Genomic DNA, 19268 nt, shown 5'->3' on the forward strand with positions numbered 1-19268 from the left:
TTCTTTCCTTTTTTTTTTTTTTTTTTTTTGGGACTTTCAGTGTTGTGGTTTAGTCGCTAAATTGTGTCCGACTCTTTTGCGACCTCATGAACTGTAGCCCGCCAGGCTGCTGTGTCCACGATATTTCTGAGGCAAGAATTCTGGAGTGGGTTGCCATTTTCCTTCTCCAGGGTCACAACCCAGGAATCAAACCCCTGTCTCTTGCATTGGCAGGCAGATTCATTACCACTGAGCCACCAGGTAAGCCCTGAAATTTTCAATCAGTTCAGTTCAGTTCAGTTCAGTCACTCAGTCGTGTCCAACTCTTTGCGACCCCATGAATCGCAGCACGCCAGGCCTCCCTGTCCATCACCAATTTTCGGAGTTCACTGAGACTCACATCCATCGAGTCGGTGATGCCATCCAGCCATCTCATCCTCTATTGTCCCCTTCTCCTCCTGCCCCCAATCCCTCGCAGCATCAGAGTCTTTTCCAATGAGTCAACTCTTCGCATGAGGTGGCCAAAGTACTGGAGTTTCAGCTTTAGCATCATTCCTTCCAAAGAAATCCCAGGGCTGATCTCCTTCAGAATGGACTGGTTGGATCTCCTTGCAGTCCAAGGGACTCTCAAGAGTCTTCTCCAACACCACAGTTCAAAAGCATCAATTCTTCCACGCTCGGCTTTCTTCACAGTCCAACTGTCGCATCCATACTTCCCTGTTAATCTGTGACTTATAACCTACTTTCATAATTCCACAGTATGCTGAAGGGCTTTTCTCCCTGGTTGGAGCTGCTTGGCTGAGTGAATTCTCTTGTCCAGAGCTCCACTGCTGGTTTTTGTATGGCCCATGAGCTAAGAACTGTTTTTACATTTTTAAATGATCGAAAATAACCAAAAGAATTTCATGACATGTGAAAATTTTCGGAAATTCAAAGGTCAGTGTCCACAAGTAAGGTTTTATCGAAGCAACGTCGGACTCATCCTCCTATGTATCATCCTTGGTTGCTTTCACGTCACAAAGGCAGGGTTGGGCAGTTGTCACAGAGAGTATATGACCTACAAATCCCCAAATATTTACAGTCTGCCCCTTTATAGGAACATTTTACTCAGCCTTGTTCCTATCAGATGGTTCTCGGATCTTTGAATATTGGCATTCTATGTGGGATGACAACTTCCAAGAATTCTGCTCGTGATAGTGGTTGAAATTTTAACATTCAATGATGGAGAAAGAGTATGACAGCAAAAATAAATCAGTAAAGCTCTTAATGAATTTGCCTTTTATTAATCTTAATAGCATGGCTATTAATTTGATGCCTTGTTCAATATATATCTACAGACAATGCCTGGTAGGCACATGGATTTATGGATCCTTTGCAACAACCTAACAGCTTTCCAACAAATATCCAAGCAGAGCAATATGGAAACCTAGTTAACTTACCCTCCTAATGTGTTCCTGACCCTCCTAATACGGATATTAACAGAGCAGGTTGATTCCTATTTATCTCTATCTTCAAAAGCATCTTCTTGGTTCCTATATTTGGTTAGGAAAAATGTGTTCTGAGCACTTTTTTGTTTTCAAGAGAGTGTGACTAAGTGGTGAAATGTTTTGTCTCCTAAATTCTGTTTGTATCATATGCTCTCAGCCATTTTTTTTTAAGTTCTTTGAACGACATGTTCAATTAGGAACCTAAAGGATATATTATTTAAATAAAAACTGATACTTATTGAGGATTTTATTATGTACTGATCACTAGATTAAATGCTTTATTTGCATAGCTCATTTATTCTTCCCACTGACCCTACCAAATAGCTATACCCATCAAATAGTTATGGCTATTATTACTATTACACACAGCTTCAGAGTGCCTGAGCCAGGGTTTCAGCTGAAGGAACCTGACTACAGAACCTGGACTGTGCAGTGAAAAGCTTCTTTGGTAGATAAATGACCAAGGTGATCTTAGGTCTCTGTTTGCCTGAATCATCACAAATTATAACTTTTGTCCCAGCATAATTATCTAAAGCACCAACTTTCACTCTCAGATGTGTCCTGCTTTGGACAGTAGGGTAACAGATACTCTCTGTGTAAGAGTCAAGATTGACCCTTTTAGACTGAACAAAGAGAGCGAATGAGCAGACATTTAGGCGCAATTAAATTCAGTAAGTGATAATTGTCTATAGGATGGGAATTGGTTGAAGTATTGTAAGAGTTCCAGAAGTGTCATGCAAACATGACTGAAAACATCATGGTAGCTAGCGTTTCTCTCTTTTCCCAGGTGAGAACTACTAGTGTTTAACTGCCAAGAGTATAGTGTTGACACCTATTGAATGCTGATTAAAAAAAAAAAAAAAGATCTCTTTTTTCAGCTTCTCTGACACACTACTATTCTACCCCTACTCTTCTTTACCTGACTTGTTTTCTTCCTTTTCTTCCTTTTACCTAATTCTTATGGTAGTATCTCATAAATTCAAATCTTTTTGCCCTTCTGACTTCTTTATCTGAATTACTCCCTCTCGATGATTCAAGTCTGACTCTCAATGAATGACTCCCAAATTTCATAGCTTCATATCTGACTCTTTCCCTCAGATTTTACGTTCTATCTTTAAATCTATGATCTGGGTGCTTCTACTACTGCTCCAAGCAGTGCTTGTTTTTATCAATTGCAAACATTTGTTGCCTCCAATTACCCACACCTAGTTACTCAGACATTGCACACAGGTTTTAGTCATAACTCAGAGCTTGCATGCCTAAAGAAGTAGCAAATATTGGGAAAATCATGGACTTTGGAATCAGGATTACTCAGGTTTGAAATCTGCCTGTTTTAATTACTAGCTTATGATTCCAGCAAATTATCTAATATCTGTGCCTCAGATTCAATATCCTCCCTTTATTAAACACTGGCTATGAGGATTAGGTAAGAAGCATTTAATACAGTTGCCTGTAAGGTAGTAAGAATTCAGCAAGTGCTGTAGCTAGCGGTCTTGCTTGCTTATGTTAATACTGTGGAGGTAGAGGCAGTGGTGGAAATGATGGTGGTAATTGAGGTAGTGATGATAGTGAAGATGATGGTTGGTAGAGAAGGTAGAGATGGTGGTCATGTACTACTGGGGAAAGAAATTCCGTAATAAGCATCCTCTGAAGCTTACCAAATGTAACAGAAAATTGACTTTTCATCTTCTTCTTCAAAATAGAATTTCCGGTCTGACTTCTCCATTTCTGTTCTGTACTTTTTCCTTAATTATTATTATTACACTATATTATTGGGCAAGGCATCATTTTAGCCGTTTTCCAGTCATTCTGTCAATGCCATGCCTTAAGCCGTATACCTCCTTGTGGCCAGATTTGCCCCTCCCCTTTCTGATTAATCTTCCTTCAATTAATGTACCTAAAATGTTGCTTTTATGTTGACCCTCTTGGCTTGAGATCCCTACAACTCCAGTTGTCTCCACAATAAAACACAAATCCCTTCCTATGGTATAAAATGTTTCTCCCACCAAGTTTATGTATGCATGCTCAGTCATATCTGACTCTTTGTGATCCCATGGACTGCAGCCCGCCAGGCTCCTCTATCCATGGGATTTCCCAGGCCAAAATACTGGAGAGTTGCTGTGCCCTCCTCCAGGGGATCCTTCCAACCCAGGGATCAAACCCACGTCTCCTGCATTGTAGGTGGAGCCATCAGGGAAGACCAATTTTATGTGTAGCTTCCTCTGAATCTTTCCACTTCATCCAGTATGTTACATTCATTTTTTGCTATATGCCTCAGTGTCACGCACATAATTTTTTCATCACCAATCATGACAAAATAATCTCGTTATCAGATTTTTAAATATTTTACTTAGATTTCATACATAGTACCATATACGCAATAAAAATCACAAATATTTGTTGAAAGAGTAATAGAGTTCCAATTAATTGTGATGACTAAAATCTTATTTTTCAGTAGCATTTAAATAATTCCTTCTACTTCTTCATGGATTTTTTTTTTTAACAACAAACTAATGAACATCCTGATAATCTTTAATATTATAATTTCACCCATTAGGACATCATTATTTACTCAAAACTATTAAGGGATTTAAAATTCAGCTGTGTACCATACTGCTGCTGCTGCTGCTAAGTTGCTTCAGTCATGTCCGACTCTGTGCGAACCCAAAAAAACGGCAGCTCACCAGGCTCCCCCATCCCTGGGATTATCCAGGCAAGAACACTGGAGTGGGTTGCCATTTCCTTCTCCAATGCATGAAAGTGAAAAGTGAAAGTGAAGTCGCTCAGTCGTGTCTGACTCTTCGCGACCCCATGGGCTGCAGCCTACCAGGCTCCTCCGTCCATGGGATTTTTCAGGCGAGAGTACTGGAGTGGGGTGCCATTGCCTTCTCCATTGTACTACACTACACTTTCTTAATTATATAAGGTACATTTAGTTGATTCCTGAATAATGATACAGTTTCTACATTTGTTATATTTACTGCATAAATTGTCCTCCTTACACTAAGATATATAAAAGTGCTTAATGATCTTGGGTCACAAAGTAATTATTTCTAAAATAAATTGTCCCTGTAGTTCAGTGATATTATTTTACATATAAGTAATTATCAGAGTGTGGAACCCACTCTAAGTTAAAACTAAATCTATTATACAGTTAATTGGGATTCATTGAGGAGATTCATTCCTAATCATGTAACAGTTATTTAAAGAAACTTTTCACAAAAGCTTTCATTTACGTTTTTGTATCAGCGAGATGAAAACAATGGTAAATGGAATTGTTTTTTAAATAAATGCAGTCTCAGTAAAGATAATGTTTAAGTTACAGTGTTAATAAAAGTGTCTCTGACCTCAAAGGAAGTGTAGAGATTTAGAAATAACAATTCACTGAGTCTCTATCTTCTGCTATGTAAGCAGTCTTAAGTTTGCTCTCTCTTGCTATGTCCCATATGCTTACTAAATGGTGGAATAAAGTGCCTAGATAACTATGTACCTGGGTAATTATTGTATTTTCTATTTTTCAGCTTGTGTTGTTTATTTTTTTATAAAAGTCTACTGCTTGAATAATGTTACTTTATGTCACATCCTTGGAAGGAAGTTAGATGTGTTAGATGAGATCTCTCTTTTTGCAATTTTTTGAAAATAATGCCTACGCTATTTTTTAAATATTTATTTTAACTTTAATTTCCAAACTATAATCTGGAAGTTGAAAACTAAAACATTTTAACTTATTCAAAGAATCTAATTAGATGATTAATGTGTCTAAGAGCTCATTTTTTATTTTCTATATGATAAGTTGTTCCTAAAATACTTGAAGTGTTCGTCTGATAATAATATATATTTTTTTTTCCCCAATGGCACTGCCCAGAAAAACAAAACCTTGCTCCTTTTATCTAAGGAAACTACACTCTAGACTTGTTTCTGGTTACAGGTTAATTGAGGTTCAGAAAGGTTAAAAAACTTGCTTTCAGTTGCAAACTAAAGACTAGTGCTGAGTCTCCTAATTTCTGTTCCAGTGTTAACATTTGAAATGCCCTACTTCTTTATATGTATTAGAGTCAAATGACCTTGGTCATAAACTCAAATTTCAGTTTATAAACTACTTTTGGTGAATAATAGAAACCTTATAGACCATCTTCAGATATTCCAAAAAGATAACCATCCATTTAAGATTGTTAAAGCTAATTTGTCATATACATCAAGAATATCAATAAATATGTATTGAAGAATATAAGAATGATAATTCTAGAGCCATGCTAAGTGGCCAGAGAACAGATCAAGCAGTGATACTCATATTGCGGTGCATGACACAGCATCCCTTGGGGGTTTGCTAGAAGTGCAGATTTGGGGGTTGTTCCCCAAACTTGCTGAATCAGAAGCTCTGCTTGTGGGCCCAGGAATCTTTTACAAGCTCTCTAGCTCATTCTTGATAAACCTTGAAGTTTGAGAACCCTTGCCCAAGAGCAGTGGTTCTCATACTTTAGCATGCATCAGTCATTGAGAAGGATTGTCAAATAGCAGATTGCTGGTCCCCAGCAGAGTTTCTGATTCAGTAGGTTTGGGGCCGTGCCTGAGAATTGTAATATCTCACAAGTTCCCAGGTGATGCTTATGCTGCTAGTTCAGGGCCCATGTTAAATCAGTGTACTAGAGCATCATCTTAGTTTCATCCTAATTCTTGCTTCTCACTTCTCCAAAGTAGCCCCATCTTGTGACACCTCTAATGCTTCATGTTGAAATGATTTTTACATATGCTTGTTTCACCCCCTCAGCTCAGGGCTTCCTGAGGCCAGGGTCCATATCTTACTCCCAACCTTTTACGGGGCCTTCTAATCTGGGGATGCGGTTGCACAGAGTCAGATACGACTGAAGTGACTTAGCAGCAGCAGCAATACATGTTTTGAATTGAAATGTACTATACTGAGAACTGAATGTCTAGTCATAGCAGTTGTATGGAAAAAGTACTCTTCCAGAAGGCAAGGCACAAAAGAACACCAACCAAGAGGAAGGTAGAGCTATCTTCCCAGAACCATACCATGCAGTTTGTTCCCTGAGTGAAGAAAATGGTAGTCACATATGTTCATCTAAAAGAAGCAGCATGGTTGAATGCAAAGAAAAGTTGATTTTAATCAGAAGGTATGAGCTACCACTACTTCCATTCTTCTGAGTCTTTCTTTCACCCTCTCATACTGCACATCAAGTGCTGAAACTGCGCTCAACAAGCTTACCAGAGATCTCCTTAATTGACAGCTCCAAAGGTCGCTCTTCAGTTTATCCGCCTTGACCTCTGTGCTGTGCTTGACAGTGGTGATTAGATACTTCTTGAAGTTTTCTGCTTTCTCAGTTTCTGAGATATTGTTCTCTCCTGTTTCTTTTCTCCTCCTAACACTTCGATTATGTCTTCCCATTCTCATCTTCCTCTCCCTTTCATGTTGATCTCAAAAAGACTTATATTTTGGCATTGTTTTCTTTTCATGGCACTCTGTTGTCCAGGGTAATGGCACTTATCATCTTGCTTTTATCAGCCATCTATACCTGATATTTTCCAAATTAATTTCTCTACCATAACCTCCATTTTGATGCTCATACCTGTAGCATCCACATATTTTTGGGGCATTTGCACCTGGATATCTTACAGAAATCACAAATGAGGTTCTGCAGTTTAGACTGCCCATCTTTAGAGAGTGTCATTCACATCATAGTTATCACAGTTCCTACAAACAGCCTTCTAGACTTGTGCAGTGCACAGCCTGTGCAGCCATTCACAGCGGTTCTGATATTTCCACCTTCCTAAATACCTTCAGGTATGCCTCTTGAATTCTCTTTAGTTTATCTCTTTCTTTACATCCAGGCTGCCTTTCCCGTAGTTTAGTCTCTGATAGTTTTCTGCATGAAATCTTTAACTGATTTCTCTGCCTCACCCTTATCCATACTCTTCACAGCATCCTGAGGGATATCTTAGAATGCAGTTTTAATTAGATCATTCCTCTGCCTGTGGTTCTTGAAATACATAGCACAGAAATTCCTTTCTGATCTTTGACTACCTGACTCTCCAGCTTCACTCCCTTCTCCCCTACCCATTTTTTCTTTTTTATATGCCAGTGCTATGCAAAATAGTCTGCAAACCATTGATTACCAGTACACAATGAGATAAAGAGCTGGAACTAGAATATAAATCAATGCACTACTGCCTTTGTCAGGAAAGTTTTGCAATTAAAAAGGAATCAAATGAAATCATGTGCTTCATGACTTAGTTGATTTCTGCTCTGATGACTTTTCTTGTCACAGACTACTAACAGATAGTTCACAGACTGGCCACACACTGCATTTCAAATGGCGCTGCCTTCTGCTCAGCTTTAAAGAACCACCCTCTGATCTCCGAATGCTCAATATTCCCTCAAACTTCTGCTTCTTTGTACTGACTGTTCTCTCTGTTGAAGATCCTTTTGCCTTATGTTCCCTTTTCCAGCTCCCATATTCCTTTTCCCTAACTAACTACCTTCTCTCTCTGGGAACTTAACCTAGACATTTCTCAGCCTTGACAATCTTTCCATTCAAGCACTTGCAGAACTTCATTGTAATCATCTTGTTTTTGCATATGTGTCTCTAGTAAACTCCTTGAGGGCAGGAGCCATTTATTTGCAACTCTAGAACTGTAGCACTTAATATAGAAGTTCGCACATTGTCGTATTGAGTAATATTCATGGGATATCAAATGGGTATTTGTGAGTCTTGTCAGGAAAACAAAACCACTCTACATGTTTCAGAGAAAGAAAATATAACCCAGGGACTTGGAGAAGGAGGTGATGAAAAGCTGGGAAGCAACATGTGAAACTATCAGAGAATAACTAGGGGAAAGGCAGCTTGGATGTAAAGAAAGGGATAAACTAAAGAGAATTTAAGAATCATACCTGAAGGGATTTAGGGAGGTAGCAGATATTAGGACCACTGTGAATGGCTGCACAGGTTCTGCACTGCACAAGTCATCTCTACTGTGGCTTCAGTTTCCTCTGGATTGTCCCTTCCTTCATAGATCTAAGCTCTTATCTGGCCATCCTGATACTGCTAGTCCCTGTTGGAAGGTCCCAACTTGGGGACTCTGCTACCATCCCCCAGTGGTGTTCCTCCATCCTCCAGTATTCTTTCAGGGCCTCTAATCACAAGCAAGAGACCAAGCAATGACAGAAAATGTCTCTGATACACAGAGGACAAGAAAAACATGAGGGCTGGATCTGAAAGAGCCAATGGGATGGGCCTGTGGCTGCACAGAGATAGATTCTGGCCTTGCATCTTCCACTCATCAAAGATGTGACTAAAGCAAGCCACTTACTCTCACTCAGAATCTGTTTCTTTACCTCTGAAATGCAATCTATATGACTTTCCTTGTTGGCCTCCACACTGTGGAAATTTTATTACATGTGTCTCTGTTGATGATTATTTAGGCAAAAATAAACACGCTCTCCCCAGGAGAAAGTTGAGTTCCCAATTATTAATTTAGAACAGATATCTTCCCATTACCACACTTGTGTTATAAGAGAAAATATTTTTTTCTAACATCTTCTAAGAATATTCTTATTCTTATGTCTTCCCTAGTCAGAAACCTGTATCTCTATGAATCAACACTCAGCAAATAAAATATGTGGCTCTCAGGGACTGAATTATTCATGTCTTAAAGCCCTAACCCTAATTTGATGATGTTACTTGGAAATGGGTTATTTGCGGGGATTAGATTTAGCAGAGGTTTTGAGGGTGGGGCCTTAATGATGAGATTAGTGCCATTCTAAGAAGAGGCATCAAAGAGCTTCTTCTCTCTTGTCTTTACTATGTGAGGGTACAGTGATAAGGCAATGATGTATAGGCCAGGAAGAGAGATCTCACCAAAAACTGAACATGCTGACACCTTGATCTTGAATTTCTGGCTTCCAGAATTATGAGAAAATAAATTTGTGTTATTTAAGCCATTCATCTATAGCACTTAGTTATGTCATCCTGAGCTGGCTTTGAGTTTTAACTAAAGTTCATAGAGATGCTCACTAAAAGAAGTAGATGGGCTTCCCTGGTGGCTCAGATGGTAAAGAATCCGCCTCCAATGCAGGAGACTCGTGTCCAATCCCTGGGTCAGAAAGATCTTCTGGAGAAAAGAATGGCAACCCACTCCAGTATTCTTGCCTGGAGAATCCCTTGGACAGAGGAGCCTGGTGGGCTACAGTCCATAGGGTCTCAAAGAGTCAGACATGACTGAGTGACTAACACACACATAGAGATGCTCACTAAAAGAGGTAGATGAATTGAAACAACTCATGATGCTAAGGAAGTGACAGTGGGGCAGTGAGTACATCAAAACCTTAACTGGAAGTTATTTAAACTTTAAAGACCCACAAGATAAAAGTATGTTGAAGTTCTTTAAACTCAGCAAGCTTTCACACTGAGAGTATTTAAAGTTTAACTTGCCTCCCACAAGGCCCAAGGTACCAGTCAATATATGGAGAGGTTCTTTGAACACTCATGTGCCAATTCAGGAGAATCCAGATATGCAAATTCAATTCCTGGGTTGGGAGGATCCCCTGGAGGAGGAAATGGCAAACCCACTCCAGTATTCTTGCCTGACAAATTCCATGGACAGAGGAGCCTGGCGGGCTACAGTTCATAGGGTCTCAAACAGTCAGATGCGACTGAGCGACCAAGCACAGCACAACACAGCACAGCACACAGTAGTCAGCATGAGTCCATAGTGTTTCAAGAATCTATAGTGACAGCACCATTAGTTTTCTTGCTAATTTTCATAATCATTCAACAGTATCTAATGGATCGCTATGATGTGCAAAGCAGTCTAGTTGCTGTGACCAAAAACCATATTTAGTCCTTTCCTCAGGAAGCTAGCATTCTCGTGGTATAAACTGTGCCATGAAGAAGTACCAATAAAATGCTAGAAAAGCCATAAGTCATAAAGAACAAAGGATCACTTCCAGCCCTGTATGACAGTTAAGCATAGAAAGCTCATGGAGACATTAGCATCTGAGTATACAGTTAAAGGAAAGGGGCATATTGGACTGAAGATGAGGGAAAAAGGCAATGCAGATTCAGGCTGTCCTACAAGTCTTTATATAAATGGCACTGATAAAGGGTTTTGGGTGTTTTTGTTTGCTTGGAGCAGAAATATGTGGTATGAAAGAGAGAATTAAGGGATGAGGTTAAAAGGTAGGTTGAGTTCATTGTGGGGAAAAAATATATATACTCAGTGCCAGGCTAAGGAACTTTAATCTGGTCATAGAGAGCCGATGCATATTTTTGAAAGAGAGCGAAGCAATATGGCTACTGTAAACCACACTTTTTTGGCCCTCCCTCTGTGTTGGGAAAGATAGATCATGTTAACTTTATAGAGCAGGAAGGTGCTCAGCAAATTGTTCTTTAAAGAACCAGATAATCCCTATTTTAGGCTGGTGCACCATATTATTTCTTTTGCAAGAGCTCCATTCTGCTGCAGTTGGTAGAAAGCAATTCTAAACAATATATAAATGGTGAACGTGACTGTGTTCCAATAAAACTTAACTCACAAAAATGAGCGGCAAGCCAGATTTGTCCCCTGAACCATTGTTTGCCTACTCCTGCCAAAAAGGGTGAAATAGATTAGATTATTTTGCTGTTGATGATTTTTATGTATTTTTATGTGTTTGCCATTTACTCTTTGTTGTAGCTTTCTTTGCAGTTTTCATTCTGGTGGTTACAAGAATGAGTTTTACTTTATCAGTCCTTAACAGAACACTAAGATGGATAGACCCACTCTCAAATGAGAAAGTAAGAGGTGGCCCAGGGGCTGGCTTAAACCCAGCAGGAAAGACTCATGGAAGGCAGTAATCACAGCAGCTAACATGTATGGTGTCTAACATATATCAAGTACTCATCTAAATATTTTTCACATATTAACACATTTAACCATTAAAAGAGCATTATAACATAGTTTTTTTTTTTTTTTTATTGCTGATCCTCTTTGCTGATGGGAAGAATGAGGCACATACAAGTAAAGTGACTTGTTCAAGGTCACAAGCTTTGCAGAAAGCAATTCAGTCAGGATTTGAAACCAGACATCTAGAACAGGATGCTGCATTCTATTTTTAAATTTTTTTTTACTGAGATATAGTTTATTTGCAGTGGTGTACTAGTTTCAAACGTATGGCACAGTGATTCAGTTACACATATATAAGTGTGTGTGTGTATTATTATTATTTTTTGCATTGTCTTCCATTATATGTTCTTACAGGATATCAAGTATAGTTCCCTGTTCTATATAGTAGGTCCTTATTGATTATCTGTTTATATATGAAAGTGAAAGTGAAATCGCTCAGTCGTGTCCGACTCTTTACGACCCCATGGACTGTAGCCTATCAGTCTCCTCAGTCTATGGAATTTTCCAGACAAGAATACTGGAATGGGTTGCCATTTCCTTCTCCAGGGGATCTTCCTGACCCAGGGATCGAACCCAGGTCTCCCGCATTGCAGGCAGATGCTTTACCGTTTGAGCCACCAGGGAAGCCCATTTTATATATAGTAGTGTATATATTTTAATCCCAAACTCCTAATTTAATCCCTCCCCTTTGGTAACCATACATTTGTTTTCTATGTCTGTGAGTTTATTTCTGTTTTATACATAAATTCATTTGTATCATTTGTTCAGATTCTACATATAAGTGACATTTCATATGATATTTGTGTTTCTCTGTCTGGCTTACTTCTCTTAGTATGATAATCTCTAGGTCTATCCATGTTGCTACAAATGGCATTATTTCATTCTTTTTATGGCTGACTAATATTCCATTATATTTATATACCACATCATGTTTATCCATTCATCTGCTGATGGGCATTTAGGTTGCGTCCATGTCTTGGCTATTGTAAACAGTGCTGCTATGAACATTGGAGTACACACATCTTTTCGAATCATGTTTTTCTCTGGATATATGCCCAGAAGTGAGATTTGTGGATCATATAGTAGTTCTATTTTTCATTTTTTAAGGAACCTCCATACTGTTTTCCATAGTGTCTGTACCAATTTACATTCCCACAAACAATGGGAATTGTTTTTCCATTGTTGGGAAAAAGGAGGGCTCCTTTTTCTCCACATCCTCTCCACATGATGCTGCATTCTTGAGCTCTAATGAGAGAAGTAAAAGATAATTTCATCAAATTATTTAGCTGAAGATAAAATCTTGGCTGAGACTGTTAACTCATTTATTGAAGCCTGTCTGTGGAGATGATGCAGTTACTCTAGATTATGGCTATTCTACCGTCTAAGTCTCATAGACTTTAGGGGAACACTGCAGCACTTGGCTATCTCTTTAAATATAGAGATCTTTATCAGTGAAAAAAGATTTTTCTTTCAAAATTAAGTGTCTTTTCACCATCAGGGCTTAGATGGGAGTCCCATATAATTGAACTGCTTTTCCAAGTGCAGGATTTCCAGTGCTAATCATCGAGTTAACCCTGTTGTTGGTTGTAACCTTTGTCATCTCTGCTTAAGCAGTTCTAACATCAGAAAACACATCAGCAGATTGGAAATGTGGGAATTTTAGGAAATTAAGGAAGACTGTGAAGTAAAAATAAACTGGGAAAAGTAACTAATTCATAATGCCATGAGGGTATGAGTTATACAACTAAATATCATAGTTTAGGTTAATGACAATGTTCAAAATTAATATCATAGTGTTAAAGACTTCAGCCAAATTCTGGCATATTCAAAAATATCTAGCCTAGTAGTAACTATCAGACTGTATTGTATAGCAACAAACAAGAAGTTCAAGTTGACTTTTCCTTAATATTTTAAAAGATAGTTCCCCTTTTATTTGGAACAAAGGAATATAAGTATAGTATAGTGGAAATTGCTGGATTTGGATATATCTGGTTTTGAATCTTAACTCCGTATTTCACTGTGTTGAAAGAAAAAGGGGGTTTCTGAAGCTCTCTATTCTTGATATAGCTATGAAAATGAAGATTATAATAAATAGCCTACATAATTACCATGGGAAACAATTTTTTTTCTTTCTGAAAGCATACGACATGAACAAGATGCTTAAAATGCTATTTTTTTTTCCTTGGAATTTGATTGAATGTTAAATTAACATTTTAAAAACTTAATGTTGATGGTACAGGAATGTAATTATAGGCAGATTTATAGACCACAAGTGTCTACATGTTTATTAACATTCAAAAAAGTAGGTAAAATTAATGAACTAGGAAAAAAAAAAAAAAAATCCTGAGTTATAAAGTCTAGAAAATGCTACTATATTCTTTGGATTAAGCATTTCTCCCCAGTTTGAAGACATTTTCTCAAGGAAATCTGTGTGTTACAACTTCAAAATACTTTTGTGTGTGTGTTAAAATAGCTGAAGGCATTTTAATTTTGCATCTGTGGGTGCCTTCCTCACATGTTCTTTTTATACCATTTTATCTGTATCTTTGGACATTTTATGTTTCTCTGAGAACTCCCATGAAAAATCCATTTGTCACCATGTTATCATTATGTAGATAAGAAAATAAAAGAGAAGCCAAACTGAGGTCCAGACAAGCTGTGGAAGGGAATGTGCACCCTCTAGTGCTCACAATTATTTCTCACAAGGGCATATACTGCTTTGTTTCATCATTTAAATAAAAATTAAATTTGATTTTAAAGTAAACAGCTCAGAGTTTTTAACTTGAGCATATTACATTGTATGATCAAAGATGTATCTTTATGACAAGATTTCATCTCTCACTTAAAAGAATATTTGTATTAACCTGTGTTAAGGTGATTTTCTTGCACAGAACTGTATTTCAAAGGGACTTTCAATTTACTGAAAATGAAAAATAGGCTCCAGGCATCTGTGGCTTAGCAACATTTTATTTCCAGTCCTCTGGGCCAAGCATTTTTTTGTCCATGTGCTTTCATAGTCTCTGGCTTTATACCTAATTCCTCTAACCTAGCTGGTTCTGCCATACTAGAATTTGGGGAATTCCCTTAGTTTTTCAAGTGTGTTTCTCTGAAAGTTATATTAACAAAAGATGTAAAAGTGACTTCTTTTCAACCATATCACATTTCGGAAGTAAATATTAGCAATATATTTGTGTATTATTGAGATTTATTACCAAATTAAGCTAAGAAGATTGTGTCCAAGTCATTTTAATCTAGCACATATTAAAATATTTTAGTTGTTTTACATTTTGCAGAGAAGTAATATTTTATAGGAGTTTTATACCATTCAGCACAATTAACTATCCTAGAGGTTCGGCTATTAATTTCAATGTCAGATAATGCATGGAGAGTTTTCTGGCATTTGTAGCTTAAAAATATTAAATCACCAGGTTTGTATTCGAGGCCATATATTTTAAAAATGGTATTTTATACATATTAAATATGTAATTTGATTTGCCATAACTGATGATGGAGAAAACACACAGATTTGATATTTTGGACGAGGATCCAGATTTTTGAAGTACACGTTAAACAGGCATATTTTAGGACAAGGTAAACTACACAGAAATTGATTTTTTAGTATCTTTTAAAGATGCATTTCAGCGCAATCTGGAATCATTAAATTTTACTGTACCGAAACATATTATTTTATGAGTAATGCGCTTAAACTTACACATCTAAAACTAGAAATATATTTAAGCTTGTAAATAAGATCATGCAAACATAAGTAAAACAGATTATTTGATAGGACTGTTAATATGGCAAGTTTATAATAACTAAGAACGGTGTTCTCTTCCGTTCGTCATATTTTGTTTCAGGTGCTGTATAAACTGTTGAAAAGAGCTTATGGGTTTTTATTTTAAGTGAGATCATAACATCCTTAGATGTTTTATAACTTGATTCCTAGATGAGCAGACTAATGTATTTGGAATATCAAACCTGCAGTGTAAGCAAAGCTGACCCCAGCTTTGTATCTCAGGTCAAATCGCTCCAATTAGTGAGATAAATAAACACACATTTAAGAGTAATTTTTTAAAAGTCTTTGATAGTTTCTATTTTAAGACCAGTTTGATGGAAGTTTTGTAATTTGTGAAATTTAAAGGAAGAAGTAAAGGAAAATCAGAGAAGTTAAGGTATTTTCCCAAGGAAGCAGCATAAAGGTAAATAAGATGAGTGAGTAAAACCTGTGACACCTGACTTTCAGTTTAGTGATTTTTCTATGGCACTATATTTACTTTATATTTGAAGCACACACAGACATATATATATATATATATAGGAAAATACTCATATATATTCACATACATTAGAAAAAATGTAAAGCAATCATGTGGCCCTCTTCAGCCCCCTCCACCAAGGAAAAGAAGCCCACATTATACAAACACATGCACATATCTGCGTGTGTATATACAAACTATCTTGATTTAGGGGCATAAACTGACTTGTTTTCTCCTGATTAAATAGGATTTCCCCCTTTAATAATATTACATAACTCTAAAAGTGCAATAATCACCATATACTCAGCACATTTTAAAATCCTAGAAATACTTTATATTTTAGCCATAACAATGTTTATATTGATTTTTTAAAATACTTTTTAACATGTTTCATTCGATATTTGACAAGATCTCTCTGGCTCAATCTTTTTTTTTTTTTTTTTATTCTTCCAATTTTATTTTATTTTTAAACTTTACATAATTGTATTAGTTTTGCCAAATATCAAAATGAATCCGCCACAGGTATACATGTGTTCCCCATCCCGAACCCTCCTCCCTCCTCCCTCCCCATACCATCCCTCTGGGCCGTCCCAGTGCACCAGCCCCAAGCATCCAGCATCATGCATCGAACCTGGACTGGCAACTCGTTTCCTACATGATATTTTACATGTTTCATTGCCATTCTCTCAAATCTTCCCACCCTCTCCCTCTCCCACAGAGTCTATAAGACTGTTCTATACATCAGTGTCTCTTTTGCTGTCTCATACACCGGGTAATTGTTATCATCTTTCTAAATTCCATATATGTGCGTTAGTATACTGTATTTATGTTTTTCCTTCTGGCTTACTTCACTCTGTATAATAGGCTCCAGTTTCATCCACCTCATTAGAACTGATTCAAATGTATTCTTTTTAATGGCTGAGTAATACTCCATTGTGTATATGTACCACAGCTTTCTTATCCATTCATCTGCTGATGGACATCTAGGTTGCTTCCATGTCTTGGCTATTATAAACAGTGCTGCGACTTAATTTGTATGCTATTTATTCAGTTTTTAAAAGCAAGCAACATGTGGACACATACGGGAGGGAGGGACGAGTTTTCCCAGAAAGAAGGTTGAAGGGGAGACAGAAGGGGCAGGTTGATCAAGAAAACCTTCCCAGAAGTTGTATATCTTGGACCAAGTCTTGAAAGATGAGTAGGCGTTCATCAGATGGTCAGGCATTTAAAAAATAGCCATATACCAATATGGAACTGTGGTGCTGGAGAAGACTTTTGAGAGTTCCTTGGACTGCAAGAAGATCAAACCAGTCAATCTTAAAGGAAATCAGTCCTGAATATTTATTGGAAAGACTGATTCTGAAGCTGAAGCTCCAATACTTTGACCATCTGATGGGAAGAGCCAACTCATTGGAAAAGACCCTGATGCTGGGAAAGATAGAAGACAGGAGGAGAAGGGGACGACAGAGGATGAGATGGTTGGATGGCATCACCAACTCAACGGACATGAGTTTGAGCAAGCTCTGGGAGTTGGTGATGGACAGGGAAGCCTGGCATGCTGCAGTCCATGGGGTCGCAAAGAGTCAGACACGACTGAGCGACTGAACTGAATATGAAAGTAAAATGTGTTCTTATATTCTAGAAATCTGGAAGAGAAAGATGATTATTAAAAAATAAAATAAGCAAAATTTAAAAGTCTTGCCTCACCTCCAGGCTGATTTATTCCACATTGTTGTATCAGTAAGCAAGAGTCATAATTTTATTTCCATGAACATGAAAACTTGTGTTCTAGCTAATTAACATGTACATTAAATTTTTGATTTATTAAGTCACCTGATCTAGGCCTACAGCGTCAGGATCCTGCAAGAGTTAATATATTTCACAAATGTTAATACTTTCAGGCTGCTAAAGGTGAGGCTTGTACATTTTTATGAAATGCAAAGATGTTTAAAGATGTAAAAGGGCTATTCGTAACCTAGCTCACTAATCAAATTAGTTTAAGTCTGGGAACTTGAAGGAGTTCTCCTTTCACAGTTTACACATTTGGGAATGATGAGTTCCAAGTGGTATATTGAAAGCGACTGAATTAAAGTTTATGTAAATGTGTCATCTTAGTTACTTTATATGGCAGTCACTATATTAATAGAACATAGTCAGCACCTGTTAAGAGGCTCTTCTGACATAATTAGCAGAGTTATCATGGAGCACAATTTACATATAATGATATACTGTTGACAATTCAAAATTGCTAACTTTTTAGATTTTTTTTTATCCACACTGCAGGATCTTAGTTCCCTGACTAGGGATCAGACCCAAGCCCCCTGCATCAGGAGCATGCGGTCTTAACCACCAGAGCATCAGGGAAGTCCCCAAAATTGATAATCATGAATAAAAACAAAGATGAGATTTTAGGACATATTTGAAAAATATAGCACAAAATATTCATCAACACTTAGAGGAAGAAAATCATTTTGTAAATAGAAGTCGTAATTTTCTTAAAGAGAATTTTAAGTTGGATAAAGTTAGACTGGATTTAAGGGATAGAGTCTGTAATAACATAGAAATACATTAAGTACAAAGTGAAGTATGTTATGAGAGTAAGATGAGTGAGTCATAAGGAATTTTATCGATGGGCTGATTCCAACGGTGTAGAGGTCCACTATAAGCAGCTTAGTCTGTGTCAGTTCATTATCAATATTTTGTGAGAGTTTTAAAAGAGAAAAAAAAAAGAATTAGTAGAAATGAGTGATTTTATGAAGGAATAAAAATACAGGCACAGAATCCAAAATTTCATATGTATTGAAAATCACTCTTCATTGTTATTCTTGAGGATTTTAAAAAGGTACCTGAGTTACATCTGTATGATATCTTCAGTTGGTGATTAAATAGCCAGCCTCAGGTAGTACAAAGCATGATAGAAAATACCAATGGTAAAATGCTGGGGAGAATAGATAGCATCCATTTTAGAAACATGTATGCATTTAACTCAGGGGAGTCTGTTAATTTGCCATACATCTCAGCAAGGATATGTGAAAAATATTCAACACCAGTGAAAATGTGAAAACTAGGGGGCAAAGCATAGAAAGTGATGAAGCAATAGCTGCCAAATTGATAAGGAATAAATAAATGTGCAATTGTTACTTGGATGCCAGGTTCTGAGTAGGAGCCAAGAAGCAGACCTTGTTCATTTTGCTAAAAGCAGTGGAAATGTCACTGAGACCAAGCATTGAATGTGGGCCATTGGCAATCAGTAAGAGTGCACAGGAAGCCTTTTGAAAACTCTGCCACTGCTTCCCCTTCCATCCTCATTGATGGCATACAGAGATGTGGATGCCTACTGGCAAAATATTAGAGGGAAAACACGAACTAGCATCTGACATTTAAGTCCCAGAACTGTAAAGGGATGATATTAAATGCTCGATGTTGGAGTATAGGTTGACTGTTTATTACATTGAGATAGAAAAAGTTTTAGTAAGGAAATCATAGTTGAAGAAACAAGCTCAAGTGGAAGCAACAGAAAAAAAATAATGTAAACAGAATATTAGATGAGTGATAGCTCAGAGCTTAAAACATATAAGAATTTGGTTTAGGTTCCACCTGTTGCCCAGGAATGAAGATGTCACAGTGATCAAAGAAAAGAGAAAAA

General features: G+C 37.3%; 1 protein-coding gene across 6 annotated transcripts in view; it reads left to right on the forward strand.

The window, feature by feature from the left end:
- The window catches only part of DMD (dystrophin), a 2671852-nt gene that overhangs the window by 1139095 nt on the left and 1513489 nt on the right, over positions 1-19268 (forward strand). The gene's annotated exons all lie outside the window — the stretch shown is intronic.

Source organism: Bos mutus, chromosome X (assembly GCF_027580195.1).
Source record: "Bos mutus isolate GX-2022 chromosome X, NWIPB_WYAK_1.1, whole genome shotgun sequence".
Classification (NCBI taxonomy): domain Eukaryota; kingdom Metazoa; phylum Chordata; class Mammalia; order Artiodactyla; family Bovidae; genus Bos; species Bos mutus.